Raw genomic sequence first — 15928 nt, 5'->3', positions numbered from 1 at the left:
TTTGAACGTGGGTTCTGGGATGGAACTCATGTAGGTCCTCTTTGCCCTAAATGGCAAGCACTTTACCGATTCAGTTCTCCTCAGTCTTTTTCTTTGTAAATGCCGGCAGTTTCATATATCTTACTGTGTCATTACAAATTTGAGTAAAATGGGATTGGTAGCCCCAGAGAAACTTCTTACATCCATTCGATCTGTGGAAGGGAAACACCGGCCCTGCTGAGCAGGTGGACTGCTTTTCCCAACAGACTCACTCCAGTCCCAGCTAAGGGCATTTTAAATTACATAGATGTTCAGGAAGTGCTGATCCTAAAGGCTAGTAGAAACAACCTGTACATTCTCCACCTTCAGTTCACCACGTAAAGGCACCTGCCACTAAGCCTGACGACCTGAGTTCGATTCCAGGAGCCCACGCAGTGAAGCGATCCCCTTATTCTCCTTCCACACGTTCGTAAGGTTACTTATATATAATCTTATTTTCAAACGATGCTTCTTGAGATAATCTCATTCCCCCAGAGGCATTTGCTTCGCCTTTTGGATTTCCCCACCTACCGGCCGCGGAAGAGTTCCCTTTCCGTTTGCTTTTCTCCCTCCTTCCACCCCCGATTTTGCAGCCGAACACGTGTGAGTCGTGTGTACAGTGCTCGCTCAGTCTTCCACTCAAGCCCCGCCTCTAGGCCCCTTTCCAACTCAGCCCCCACGAATCTCGTCTTCCCCCACCAACTTCTCGCGAGAGGTGAATACGCCTGGCCGGACGGGAGGAAAGTATCTGCTCCGCTGAGGGGGGAAAGGAGGAGCAGGAGACAGATTGTGGGACCGAGCGCGGGCGGGCGGGAGGCGACGGAGCTACCAGCGGGTGAGTCCTGTTAACATTAGCTAGTCCGTGGTCTGACAGGAGGCCCCCCTTCCACTCCCGCCAGCCCCAGCGTCCGGGGCCGGGGTCTCCCCTCCCAGTCTGTGTTGGACGGGGGCGCTGAGGCGGCGGCCGGGCCCTGTCTGAGGAAGAGGGTGGGGCGTAGGCTAAAGCCAACCAATAAGAGCGAAGGACGCTACAAATGGCGGCCATGAGCGCCAATGGGAGATCGCCTTTACCTTGCGGACTGCCGCCCTCTTCTCTTCTCCCGCCTCCTTCCTTTTGGAGGAAGGCGGGGCCAGAGGACTGAAGTGTGGGGAGAACTTGGGGTAAGTAGCCCCGGGGGGCACAGGGCGTGGCGAGGATAGGGGAATTGAATCCTGAGGGAAGCGTAGTCCAGTGGAGCCTAATGGAGGTATCTTGGAATAGGAGAAGGAGGAACACTGCTGAACTAGATCAAGACTTCCCAAAGTGTGGGGTTAGGCTAGGCATTGCAAAATTGTAATAGGAGGTGGGAGTGGGTGAAAACCCTTGCTCTGCGTTGTGTTTGGCTGAAAGAAACGTGGAGGTAGAGCATTGGAAACGAGGGTCAGGGCATTTCAGTTGAATTCGTGGGAATTATCAGAGACATGGTTTTATAAAGTATGGATTTGGAGAAATTCAGTGAGTGCGTGCGTTTAGGAAGACTGAGTGGGTTGAGTTGCCCGAAGACATGGTTTGGTAATGGTCTGGGAGTCGAGAGGGTAGGGGAGGAATTTGGAAAGGAGACAGCTGATATATTCAGGTCTTTTAGCCTAGGTATCGAAAGGAGGCCAGGATATTGACTTAGTGCTTCTGGTGGATATGGCACCCAGATTGGTGACCAGCCAGCCAGAATGCTGGGATAGGGGTGGAGAAGAAAAATAGGACGCGACTCTGGTGTTCTTTTTCTCTGTATTCCTCTTCCCAAGTTTCATTTCTTCTGAAACACAGGGATACGGGCTTGGGACTTAGGTCGTCCAAGCTGGAGACCCGTAGGGACTTACTTGCTGCTCTGAATTGTGTGTTATGTTCTCCTACTGGGGTGTTTACCACCCAGGGCACCTCCTACCTGATTCCCATGTTGCTACTTTCCTAATTTTGTTTTCTACCTAACAGAGGGTGTTAGACTATATCTGAGGGTCCTGTCATATTAAGTAAAGTTTTGTGGAGATGTGCAGATTTTTTTCCAGCAAACTCACTTGTTCTCTACGTTTAAATGTTTTCAGTAGTGTAATTTCTGTAGAAGGTCTGTATAGACACTCTAAACAACTAACAAACTAAAATAAAAGTTTTATTAAATATGACTTTTCACTTTTGCTCTTTATTAAATGGATAATTGAGCTTAGCCTTAATTATTTTGTTTGTTTATTTATTTATTTGAGGTAGGGTCTCTGGTATTCCAGGCACACCTTAAACTGGTATACCTGAGGATGACCTTGAACTCCTGATCTTCTTGCTCCCTCCCAAGTGCTGTGATTATAAGTGTGTGCCACTATGTCCAGTTTATATAGTTGTGGGAATCAAATACTCATGGCTTCCTGCATGTCAGGCAAGTACTCTACCAACTGAGCAGCTACATCCTCAACCCCTCAACCCTCTTAAATATTTTATCACCTTTTTTTTTTTTTAATTTTGAGACAGTTAATGTAACCTAGATTGGCTTTGAACTCACTATGTAGCCAAGGACAACCTTGAATGCCTGGTCCTCTGCCTCCTCCTCCCAAGTGCTGGGATTGCAGGCATGAATTACCATGCTTTATTGGTTCATGCTGTGCTGGTGATCGAACCCAGGACTTTGTGCATGCTAGACAACCAAGGGAGCAACGTCCTCAGCCCCATCATTTTAAATAGTATAAATAAATTGACTCATAGTTCAGGAAATTGAACATTTTTCAGTGTTTTCCTTTGTATCCAGACTTAGAAACTAAAGAGATGTCATAATATCTTAGGACATGGATTGAGGAAATCAAATACAATTCGTTTTTAAACATGGAGGATGTAAATAAGTGGAGGCTATTGCGAAATTTAACATGTCTGTTAGAAAAGAAGCTAAAGAAAGTTTGGCAGCTATACGAAGTAGTCTTACCAGTTTGTTCTTAATTCTGTACAGAGTAGCGACAGGCCTTTGCCCTTTGTTTAATAGTTGTGTATCATTTAATAATGAGTTAGACTAACACAGCCAATCAGTAACTTCTTTACTATTGCATAGATTTTCTTTTATATTCTCTCTTTCTCTCTCGCTCGCTTGTTCTCTTTCGCTTTCTCTGGTATGGAGGATGATAGTGGTACTCGAGTTTGAACCCAACGACTTGTGCATTCTAGCAAATACTCTACCACTGAGTTACACTCCAGTCTCTTATTTTTGAGAATTAAAATTCTACTAATGAAGAGAAACCAAATATGTTGTTTCATATTAACCTTTGGTTTTCAGCAGCCAATTGAGGCATTTCCTCCTGGCCAGAAGTTGCCTCTATAACATATTAAGACCAATTAATTACTGATTGTTTCGTGTTAACTACTGAGCTGGATTCCAATTGGGAGCATTGCTATGGAAGATTCAGAACATTTTCCCAGTTTGCCAGGCAGCAACCTCCCCCACCCCCCAGCCCCAACAAAAAAATTCCAGTAAGAGAACAAAGTCCCTTGTTTTGGTCTTCCAATCTAGATTTTGTGATGGCTGTAACTTGAACACTCTTATGTGCAAGATTTTTATTCCTCCTTAGTAGTACTCCCGCCTGGTAGAAAGATAGACATTAGGGGCTGGAGATAAAGTTCAATTGGTAAAGTGCTTGCCTAGCTTGCATGAGCCTTGGCACCACTTAAAACCAGACATGACAGTGCACAACTGTCATCCCATCACTGGAGAGGTGGAGACAAGAGGATCAGGAATTCAAGATCATCCTTGGCTCCATGATGGGTTCAAAACCAGACTGGGCTACATGAGACTGTCTCAAAGGAAAACAAAAGGAAAACAAAGAAGAAAAATAATTTGAGAGTGTTACTATATGGGGCTTAAATTTAAAGTCACAGTAGTGAGCAAGATTGCGATTTTTTTCTTTTTCCTCTTCAATATTAAGCTGTCCAGAGAAGATGAATTGTTGAATTTAAGTAGGTCTGTTTTTTGCCAGGAAAGTTAGATGGAGGCAGAAAGGAGCAAGGTTAATAATGTCTTGAAGTTTATAGTGGATCATAATTTACATCTATGGTAATTCACTGATGTCATTTTAAATACCTTTGCTTACAAAGCTAAAATGTTAATGTATCTTCTTTTTCCTTTTTTTAAAAAAATATTTTATTTATTATTTTTATTTTATGTGTATGAGTATATTGCCTGCATGTATGTGAGTGCACCCATGTTGTACAGTGTCTCGAGATCAGAAGAGGGCTTCGGAACTGTCGTTAAGGACAGTTCGTAGCCACCGTGTGGGTGCTAGGAATCGAATTTGGGTCCTCTGCAAGAGCAGTCAGTGCTCTTAACCACTGAGCCATCTCTCCAGCCCCTCTTTTTCCTTACTTTTAACCCAAAGTGAAAGTTGTTTTTTTCAATCAATGCTTTTTTTAAAAAAAAAAAAAAACAAAACAAAACTTCATTATTTCTATTTTTTTATGTGTAAGTGCACCCATGTTGTGCAGTGCCCGAGGAGGATAGAAGAGGCTGTCGGATCCCCTGGAACTGGAGTTACGGACAATTGTTAGCTGCCATGTGGGTGCTGGGATTCAAACCCGGGTCTTCTGCAAGAACAGTCAGTGTTCTTAACCGCTGAGCCATCTCTCCAGTCCTCAATCAACTCTTAAACTACTACTTTGCCTCTAGTAATGTCCCTGGCTCTACCTGCACACCTGCACTGAAGTCCTCTGAAGTTGTTTTGTGCATGTTAAGACTGAGTTTTTCCTTGGCTGTAGTGGGATTCCAGGAGGGAATCAGTGTTACCACAGTCACCTATCCATACTGGGTAAGTAGGCACCTTTTTCTCACAAGGAAATTTTAGGAATAGTAAATAGCACTGTCATTTAAGTGTTTAATGAAGGCAGATTTCTTCTTGGGACAGACTGGCATATAATTGTCTCCTGTTCTTGATAAAGGTACTAAACTTAAAGTATAGATTTTGGTTTTTTTGAGAAAAAAATGAGACATTCATTTTAAAAGTATTATTTTCTTTTGATGTTGGTTTTTCTGAAAATGTTTCTGTGCTTTTGGAGTTCTTGAAAAAGTATTCATTTTCAAAACATATCAAAGATGGGCCAGTAAGATGGCTCAGAGGGTAAAGGCTGCCTGACCTGAGTTCTGTCTCCTGGAATCCATGTAACGATGGACGGAAAGTAGCCATGCTCACCACTAAAGCACCAGTGTCAAAAAGGTAGAAGAAGACTGACTGCAAATTTGTCCTCTGACCTACACACATATACACAAACTAATAATAAATAAGTAAATGTAAAAATGTCAAAGAAGGGGCTGGAGAGATGACTCATTGTTTAAGAGCACTAGCTGCTTTTGCAGAGGACCTGGGTTTGATTCCCAGCACCCACATGGTGGCTAATAACACTCCATAACTCCAGTTCTAGGGGATCTGACTCCCTCTTCTAGCCTCTTTGGGTATTGTACAACATGGGTACACTTACATAGATGCAGGCATAACGACATTCATACATATAAAATTAAAAAAAATTTTTAAATGTCAAAGAAATGATTTTTAAGCTGCTTTGATGTATACTCAGGTTTAAATGTTGCCTTCTCCTGAATATGCTTCTTTGGTGATAAAGTGTGTTCATAATATGAAAGTGCATTGTACTGAAAATCTTAGGGATGGTCTTTTTTGTTTCCTTGTTTACTTTTTTGGTTTTTTGAGACAGGGTTGATCTTACTATGTAGTCCTGACTGACCTGGATCTCTCTGTGTAGATCAGGCTGGCTTCAAACTCACAGAGATCTGCCTGCCTCTGCCTCCTTAGTGCTGAGATCCCAGATGCGTAGACACCTGGCCTTTTTTTTTCTTTCTTTTTTTTTCTTTTTTTTTTTTTCTTTTTGAGACAGGGTCTCTCTGTAGCCCAGCTGTCCTGGAAATCACTATGTAGACCAGGCTGGCCTTGAACTCACAGAGATCCGCCTGCCTCTGCCTCCCAAGTGCTAGGATTAAAGGTGCACACCACCACGCCTGGCTTTTTTATTATTTTTATTTTATGTGTATGTATGTATTGCCTGCGTGTATGCATCCATGTCGTGCAATGCCCACGGAGGAGGACAGAAGAGACTATCAGATTTACAGACAGTTGTTAGCTGCCATGTGGGTGCTGGGATTTGAACCTGAGTCTTCTGCAAGAACAACCAGTGTTCTTAACCACTGAGCCTTCTCTCCAGCCCCTTAAAGATTTATTTTTAATTATGTATATATGTGTGTGTCTCAGTGTGGGCATGTGCATGTAAATATAAGTGCTTGCAGAAGCCAGGGGCATCAGATTTCCCAGAATCTAAGTTACAGGCATTTGTGAACTGCCCAGCATGGTTGCTGGGAATTGAACTCTGGACCTGCTTTTAACAGCTAAGCCATCTTTCCAGAACCCCTTCTTTTTTTAAGTGATGTGTCCTTATTTGTATGTTTGGTGGCAGGGAGTGCATTTGTGCCATGGCATGCCTGTGGAGGTCAGAGGACAACTTTGTGGAGTCGGCTTTCTCCTTCTATCTTATATGGGTTCTGAGGATTGAACTCATGTCATTAGCCCTGAGGCAAGTGCTTTCACCTACTGAGCCATCCCGATGGCCCCTTGGCCTTATTTTATTTTATTTTTTGCTTGAGAGGATGTCTCATGAAACCTAGACTGACTCAGGCCCACTATTAGCCAAGGAAGCCCTCAAACTTCTGATCTCCTATCTCTACTTCTTGAGTGCTGGGATTATAAAGGTTTACTCCCATGCCCAGTTTATGCAGTGCTAGGGATAAAACTTCGGGACTTCATACTTGTTAGACAAATACTCTACCAACTGAACTACATATCCAGCCACTTAAGACCTAAGGTCACAATAATGTGTGTAGTTGATTTTTTTTCCACTACTGGGGAGTGAATGTAGGACCTCATGTATGCAAAACAAACAATTTACCACTGAACTCTAGCCCCAGCTCTCTTGTGGTTGATTTTTTAAATGTAATTGAGAACTTTACATTTATCCCTGTAGGCATTGTCCTGTTAGTTATGGCTTTTTAAAAAAAATGGTTGATTATTACTCATATCTTTGTATTATTGTTAAATATAAACAAGACTATATTTTCTTTTGAATATTTTATTTGTTTTTATTTTATGTGTATGAGTGTATTGCATGAATGTGTGTAAGTGCACCCATGTCATGCAGTGCCCTCTGAGGTCAGAAGGAGGCATTGGATCCCCTGGAACTAGAGTTAGGGGTGGTTGTTAGCTAACATGTGGATGCTGGGAATCAAACCTGGGTCCTCTACAAGAGCAGTCAATGCTCTTAACTGTTGAGCCATCTCTTCAGCCCCAGAAGACTACATTTTCATTTGAGTAACTGGTAAAAATATATGAAGGTAGGGTGATAGTAGATGATCTAACCACCCTTCCTCCCTTTCTTTCTTACTGGGGATTGAATCCAGAGCCTCCTACATGCTCTAACAATGAGTTATATCCCCAGCCCATAACTTTTATATTCTATGAAATATCAAGTAGATTCTTGAAATTCATACTGTCTCTGACATCCCTGAAATCTTTTTTTTTTAATTTTTACAAAAACTTTATTGAGAATTTCATACATGCATATAAGGTGTTTTGATCAAATCCATGCCCACTCCCTCCCCTCCAACATTCCCCCCTCTGAAGAGGTAACTCTAAAGTCTTTTAAGGATTAGATACAAACTCCCAAATACTTTTGACATTTTTGGCCTTGGAACAGTATGTTGCTAACAGGCCCAACGACATTTGGACTTTTAGCCAAGAAACTGGCTACATTTCTTTGGGGTCTTTTTATCCTAACTGCCTAGCCAGTTCCTACCTCCTATTCTTAAAACTCCATCCTCTGAAGGGGTTACCCAAATTGCCAATAGGGAATAGGGATGCCGACCACTCTGACTTCTTCCATGCTGAACCAGGGACTCAGGGTGAGGCAATTGGAGTACCCTTCAGTGGGTCTATCTAAAAGACTCCCAAATTGCATAACTTTTGTCTCTAAGGGGAAAAGAAAGTCCTTGAATCATGAATGGGAGATGTGAAGGAGAAGTAAAGGCAAGAGTAATTAGCATTACAAATTCTAGACCTATCCCTGAAATCTTAGGCTAGTGACAGTGAGGGATAGGGTTGGGGAGAGATTAGAGAGAAGAGGGGAAGGAGAGAATAAGAGTAAGAGCCAGAGCCAGAGCCAGAGCGAGAGCGAGAGCGAGAGCGAGAGAGAGAGAGAGAGAGAGAGAGAGAGAGAATAGTTACTGTTTTTTTGCTGCTATCCTATCTGAGCTCTGGCCTTCAAATTCAAAATCATCTTGCCTCAACCTTCTGAATGCTAGGATTATAGGCATATGTGCCACTGCTCCTGGCTTTAGCTGTCTTACACTAGTGTTTATGGATCACTGTATAACTTGTCAGTTGTTCATAAGCAATCTGTTCAATTCATTTTAGTCTTTCTGGTTAATAGTATCTATCTCACCAGTCTATACAGACACCTGTATAGGTAATCTGTACGCTTACCTCCCCTTTCTCACTTTTTTTCTTTTAATTGTGGAATGATTAAAAGTGTTATTTATAGAGGATTTTTTTTTCTTTCCTCTTCCTCCTTGGCATTACATGTAGCTCTTTAGAAGAAAATTTTCTTTCCTGAACATTTAAGTTGGAAATCAAAAGAATTCAGTTCTTGCCCATGGAACAATTATTTTGTAGCTTCCTCATGATTTTTAACATTTCTAATTTAGGCCTTTTGTCTTTTTCTGTTTGGAATAAAACCTAACCCAATTCTACACACATATACACAGTTGCCATTTTATAATTATAGTTTCTTGATGTGGTGGTCTCGGTTCTGGAGGAGAAATGATGCTCCAAAGTAGATAGGGTACCAGAAGGTATCGCTAGGGAATGACACCTTCTGTTGGCACCCAGCAACTTTCCTGAATGTTAATTTTAGACTTGACAGTTGAATTTATGTTTGAACAATATTAGTTGATGAATGCATCTTTAAAACACCTTCCTCTTTTGGGGTTTTAATTTTCACTTTCATTTTTTTAAATTGCCAATTGTATTGGGGATGTAGGTCAGTTGGTAGAGTGCTTGCTTAACATGCATGAATCCTTGAGTTCAGTTTCCCAAATCTCATGAACTAAATTATGGTGGTGCACATCTGTAATCCTAGCACTCAGGAGGTGGGTACAGAAGGTTTGGAAAGTCAAGCAACATGCCAGGTTCCAGGACAGCCTAGGCTACATGAGATCCTGTCTTAAAAAGGGGGGAGGGAGGGCTGGAGAGATGGCTCAGTGGTTAAGAGAACTGGCTGCTCTTGCAGAGGACCTGGGTTCAGTTCCCAACACCCACATGGCAGCTTAGCAACTGTTCATAACTACAGTTCCAGAGGATCCAATACCTTCTTCTAACCTCTTGAGGGCATTGCATGACATGGGTGCACTTACATACATGCAGGCAATGTGCTCATACACATCAAATAAAAATAATAAGTAAATTTCTTTTTTTTGGTCTTTTGGAGACAGGGTCTCCCTGTAGCCCCAGCTGTCCTGGAACTCACTGCGTAGACCAGGCTGGCCTTGAACTCACAGAGATCCGCCTGCCTCTGCCTCCCAAGTGCTGGGACTAAAGGCATGCGCCACCATGCCCAGCCTCTTTTTTAAAGTTGTAATTAGAGGCTGGGTCCCTCAAGTCCTTTCTAGTCCAAACATAGGTAGAAGCTTAGATGGAAGAACTTACTGTTGGTGACTCATGCAGAAAAATAGATTGTAAAGAAAATGAAATTGAACCAGGTGTGGTGATGCACACCTTTAATCTCAGCACTTGGGAGATAGAGGCAAGTGGATCTCTGTGAGTTCCAGGCCAGCTGTGGGTGCAGGGAGACCCTGCCTCAAAAAGACCAAAAAAAAAAAAAAAAAAAAGGAAGAAGAAAGAAAATGAAATTGAAATGGTTCTACTGACCCAGGGAGAATGGTAACACAAAGTAAGGAACCTAAATAACGTGAAATAATAATTTTTTTGAACTAAAAAAACAAAAATCAAATATTGTGCTTTGGGGTCATTTCGTGTCTTAAAAATATTTTATCATGGGGCTGGAAAGATGGCTCAGTGGTTAAGGGCACTGGCTACTCTTGCAGAGGACCCAGGTTCTATTCCCAGCACCCACATGGCGGCTACAAACCATCCTTAACTCCAGTTCCAGGGTAATCTCACGCCTTCTTCTGAGCTCTGCGGCATTGCATGCCACGGGAGCCCTCACATACATGCAGACAGTACACTCATACACATTTAAAAAAAAATAATAATAAACAAAATACATTTAAAAGAACTATTTTGCCAGGCATGGTGGCCCACGCCTTTAATCCCAGCACTTGGGAGGCAGAGGTAGGCGGAGGCCAGCCTAGTCTACTAGTGAATTCCATGCCAGCAGGAGCTATGGGGAGACCCTGTCTCAAAAAGACCAAAAAAAAGTATTTTATCATGACATTTTCTCTTCAGTATTTCTCTTTGTTTTGAAAAGACGTTTGGTGGTTTTATTTTCCTGTTAACTCATAGAATTTTGTTTCTGTTCCTTCTCTTATTTGTCCTTTTGTTTTTCTTCTGTGTAATGTATTGACTGCATGTATATAATGAAGCAAAATTCAGTTTCTGGGTTTTGTTTTGTTTTTGTTTTTTGGCTTTTTGAGACAGGGTCTCCCTGTAATCTCAACAGGCCTGGAACTCCCTTTATAAACCAGGTAGTCCTCCCTCTCACAGAGATCTGCCTGCCTCTGCCTGCTGAGTGCTAGGATTAAAGGTATATACCCTCTCAGTTCAGTTCTGAAAGTAAACATTTGCTGTAAAGCTTCCTTGAAGAGGAATGCTACAAATTCAAGAAAGATTATATAGAACATAGAACCGGGAGTGTGGTTCAGTTGGTAGAGTGTATGCATGCCTGAAGCCCTGGGCTTCATCCTCAGCACTGCATAAACTGGGTGTGGTGGCACATGCCTGTAATCCCTTAATTTGGGATGTAGGGGAAGAAGGATCTGGAGCTGGAGGTCAAGATCATCCTTTGTGAGTTGGTGGTCAGCCTGGGCTAAATGAGACTTTATCTCAAAACAAAAGAAAAACAAAAGTTTGTATGAAAAGGTAAACATTTCATTCATAAAACCTTGTAGGCTGACATTTAAGAAAAGTTCTTAACTAAACCAAAGGTTAGTATAGTAGTTTTTTTTTTTTTGTTTTTGTTTTTGTTTTTTTTTTGGTCTTTTTGAGACAAGGTCTCCCTGTAACCCCAGCTGGCCTGGAACTCACAATGTAAACCAGGCTTGGCCTTGAATTCACAGAGATCCACCTGCCTCTCTGCCTTGGGAGTGCTGGGACTAAAGTCCTGAGCCACCGCGCCCTGCTAGTATAGTAGTCTTATGAAATCTTATGTTTAGAACAAAACAAATTTACAACTTTGGTGCTTTTTCTCATCTTTTGGCAACTTTAATCCTAAACGTTCTTATATTTTTGAAAGCAGACTTTGTACAAGTTTTTTCAGTACTGCTTTTCTCTAATAAATACCAGTTTTTGAAAGTCTAATGGGAGCCAAGATTTAGCTTAAAATGTTACTTGGTAAGCTTGTGGTTTGGTCCTCTGTGGTAACAATGTTTTTCTATCATAGTTTCTCCTTGCAAAGGCTAAATTGCCTTATTTGCATTGAATTGCCTACATATCTGGTAGAGTCTTTCTGAGGTAGACAGGGAAGGTTTCTATGCAAGATTGGTTAGGTTTTATTTAGAACTTAAAACTTAAGATGCATTTTTTTTTTTTTTCAGATTAAACAAAACATGGAGGGGCTGGGAATGTGTAGACTGCCACACAAGGCCCTGAAAATCTTTAGCACAAAAACATCACCATCAACAGCCATGGTTTTTTTTTTTTTTTTCGGTCTTTTTGAGACAGGGTCTCCCTGTAGCCCCAGATGTCCTGGAACTCACTATGTAGACCGGGCTGGCCTGGAACTCAGATCCGCCTGCCTCTGCCTCCCAAGTGCAGGGACTACAGGCGTGCACCACCATGCCGGGCAACAGTTATCGTTTTAAAAACTTTGTGCGTATAGTGTATGAGTGCGTGCGCATGCGTGTTTACAGACTTTGCGGAGACCAGAGGACTTGTGGTGGCCTCCTCTGTGGCGCTCTGCCCTATTCCCTTCAGTCAGGGTCTCTCACTGAACAAGGAACTAACAGTTTTTTGGCTAGGATGATTAGTCCCAGCAGTTGCCTGTCTCTGCCGTTCCCCCAGCCTAGTGGTGTCTTCTCATCCCTCCCCCTTGCACTGGGGTTACTAAGAACATGGCCACAGCTGATTTTTTTTTTTTTTTTTTTTTTTTGCCTGAGTGCTGGAGATCTGAACTCGGGTCCTTAGGCTTGTGCTGTAACTACTCTTACATCATCTCCTCAGCCTAACAGCCATCCTTTTTGAAATAAGAATATGCCTGACAATTACAAAATCAGCCTTTGAAGCCAGGTGTGGTGGCACATACCTTTAATCCCAGCACTTGGGAGGTAGAGACAAGGCGGATCTGTGAGTTGGAGGCCAACATAGTGAGTTCCAGGCCAGCTGGGGCTACAGGGAGACCCTGTCTCAAAAAGATGAAAAATAAATTAATTAATTAAATCAAGGTTTGTTGAGTATAACATTCCATTGCTAAAAATGATTTGTATTGAACCCAAATTTCCTGCCAGTATTATTTACTAAAACATCAAACTTGAGTAACACTGTGTTGGTTTCATTTTAATATATTTCTGATACCAGCATAGATCCAATAGCATCATTTTTCATGAACTTCTGAAAATATTTAAGAAATAAATAGCTCCAGGGGCTGGAGAGATGGCTCAGCAGTCAAGAACACTGGCTGTTCTTGCAGAAGACCTGGATTCGAATCCCAGCACCCACATGGCAGCTAACAACTGTCTGTAACTCCAGTTCTAGGGGATCTGACGCCCTTTTCTGTCCTCTGTGGGCATTGCACAACATGGGTATACTTACATACATACAGGCAATACACACATAAAAATAATAAATAAGCTGGGCGTGTGGCGCATGCCTTTAATCCCAGCACTTGGGAGGCAGAGGCAGGTGGATTCTGTGAGTTCAAGGCCAGCATGGTCTACATAGTGAGTTCCAGGACAGCTGGGGCTACAGGGAGAGCCTGTCAAAAAAGACAAATAAATAAATAAATAAATTTTTTTTTAAAAGGAAAAAAAAAATCGCTCCAAAAGAGGGCTTTGGATCCTCTGGAACTGGAGTTATGGAGGTTGTAAGCTGCCATGTGGATGCTGGGAACTGAATCCACGTCCTCTGCAAAAATAGCCAGTGCTCTTATGAGCCATTTTCCCAGTCCCTTGAACTTCTTAAAGTTTAACTCAAATAGTAGTTTGCTAATACTGTGTGTGAAACTAGTGACTGTCAGCCAGTGAGTGTTGGAATACCCCCAGATAGATCACTGTGCTGCAAATATGTGCATAGACCTAGAAAATATTGATAGATCATTTTCTCCAGAAATTCTGAGCTTCCCAATAATTATCATTGTGAGATACTATGGCTTTTCCTACCTCAAACCAATCTCATACTAAGGTCCTAAAGTCTAGTCCAGCATGATGGCTCACACCTGTAATTCTAGCACTTAAGAAACTTAGGAAGATTCCTGTGAGTTTGAGACAGTGTGGACTACATAGGGAGTTCCAAACCAGCCTGGGTGACAGGGTAAGACCCTGTCTCAAAAAAATAAATTATGTTTGTTTTTTGTCTAAATCTGTAAGAATTTAAAAATTGATCCTTGTGTGGTGTGGCCCATGCCTTTAATCTTTAATTCCAGAACTTGGGAGGCAGAGGCAGGTGGATCTCTGTGAGTTCAAGGCCAGCCTGATCTACATAGCAAGTTGCAGGCCAACTGGGGCTACAGTGAGACCCTGTCTCAAAAAGACAAAAAAAAAAAAAGTTGGTCCTGATCAGTGTAATCAGTGTAATCCTAGCTACTTGGGAGGCTAATGCGAGAGAAGTACACTTGTAAGACCAGCCTGGGCAACATAGCAAAAACCCCATCTGAAAAAAAGGAAAGAAGTGGGGGTGTAGTTAAGTTGGTAGAGTGCTTCCGTAGCATACATGCAACCCTAGGTTTGATCTCCAGCACTGCATAAACTAGGCATGGTGGTGTGTGTTTGTAATCTTAGTACTTGGGAGGTAGAGACAAGAGGAGCAGAAGTTTGAAGCCATCCTGGGATACTTGAGACCCTGTCTCAAATAAATAAAAAGAAAAAGAAAATATTGATTACTGTTGTTTTAGGGCTCATATTTTATCTGAAAATGAACAGAAAAAACTTATTTGTTGAGACAGGATCTTGCTGTGGAGCCCAAGCTGGCCTAGAACTTGCTATGTATCCTAGGGTGGCCTCAAAGTTGTGATTCTCCTGCCTCTTCCTCCCAGGTGCTAGGGTTACAGGCATTCGTCACCACACCTGAACAAGTTTTTGTATGAGTTTTGTTGTGTTTTGCTTTGTGTGGTGTGTGTAAGTATTCTGTGTGCACATGTACATGTGGAAGCCAAAGGTCACCATTTAGTGCTGTCCACCTCATTTTGAGGAGGGATATGTGTCACCAGTTGACTAAGCTGGCTGGCCAATGAGCTCCAGAGAGCTGCCTGTCTCTAGTCCAACACCCTCCCCTCCCATGACTAGGATTACAGACTTGCACTGTCTTGGTCTGTTTTTACATGGGTGCTGGGAATCTGAACTCAATTCCTCATGCTTGTCCGGCAGGCACTTTACCATCTCTCTAGCCTGTTGTTTGTTTTAATTTTAATTTTTTTATTTTCAAAATATTTTTTATCTATTAATTTTATTTTATGTGTATGAGTATATTGCCTGCATATGTGTAAGTACTTGCACCTGTGTCGTGCAGTGCCTGCAGAGGTCGAAAAAGGTGTCAGATCCCCTGGAACTGGAGTTTCAGACAGTTGTTAGCTGCCATGTGGGCGCTGGGAATCGAACCTGGGTCCTCTGCAAGAGCAGCAAATGCACTTAACTGCTGAGCCATCTGAGCTCCTGTTTTGATTTTTTTTTTTTTTCGGTCTTTTGAGACAAGGTCTCCCTGTAGCCCCCCGCTGTCCTAGAACTCACTATGTAGACCAGACTGGACTTGAACTCATAGAGATCCTCCTGCCTCTGCCTCCGGAGTGCTGGGATTAAAGATGTGTGCCAGCACGCCCAGCTCCTGTTTTGATTTTTATATTTTAATTTTATGTCTATGAGTTTTGCCTGCATGTAAGTGGCACCCATGCATGCAGTGCCCACAGAGGTTAGAAGAGGGCATTGGATCCCCCAGAACTGAAGTTATGGACAGTTGTTAGCTACCTTATGGGTGCTAGGAACGAAACACGGGTCCTCTCCAAGAGCAGCCAATGCTCTTAATCTCTGAGCCATCTCTCCAGCCCTGTTTGTGTTTTTAGGAAAAGGATCTCACTTTGAAGCTCAGCCTTGCATGGAATTCATGATTTTGCTTCCACCTACTGGGTGCTGGAATTATAGGCATCCACCACATCTGGCTTTGTATAACTTTTTATTAATATTTTACCAGTTTCTGGGAAATTTTTTACTTCTAAATGCACTTTGAGGGGTCTATAGTTCAATGGCAGGGCTCTTGAGACCCTGGGTTTGAGGCACTGTAAACAAATAAAAATAGAGTGTACAGGCCGGGCATGGTGGCATACACCTTTATTATTTAATCCAGCACTTAGGAGGCAGAGGCAGGCGGATCTCTGTGAGTTCAAGGCCAGCCTGGTCTGCATAGTGAGTTCCAGGACAGCTGGGGCTACAGGGAGACCCTGTCTCAAAAAAGACCAAAAAAAAAAAATTTAAAATAAAAA

The 15928-nt window shown here is 42.4% G+C and overlaps 1 protein-coding gene across 4 annotated transcripts in view; it reads left to right on the top strand.

Annotated features, from left to right (window-relative positions):
* The first annotated feature begins 726 nt into the window (after positions 1-726).
* Atf7 (activating transcription factor 7) overlaps positions 727-15928 on the top strand; it is a 124888-nt gene continuing 109686 nt past the window's right edge. For 2 of the 4 annotated variants that reach the window (XR_003850462.1, XM_008838814.3), the window contains exon 1: positions 727-853. The gene's annotated coding sequence lies outside the window, so the exon portion shown is untranslated. Of the gene's footprint in view, positions 1180-4685; positions 4825-15928 lie in introns of all 4 variants that reach the window. The other 2 variants (XM_017799609.2, XM_008838822.3) reach the window with 2 other exon arrangements.

This window comes from Nannospalax galili, unplaced genomic scaffold (assembly GCF_000622305.1).
Source record: "Nannospalax galili isolate Female #2095 unplaced genomic scaffold, S.galili_v1.0 scaffold251, whole genome shotgun sequence".
Lineage (NCBI taxonomy): Eukaryota > Metazoa > Chordata > Mammalia > Rodentia > Spalacidae > Nannospalax > Nannospalax galili.
This window is presented reverse-complemented; position numbering and strand designations above follow the sequence as displayed.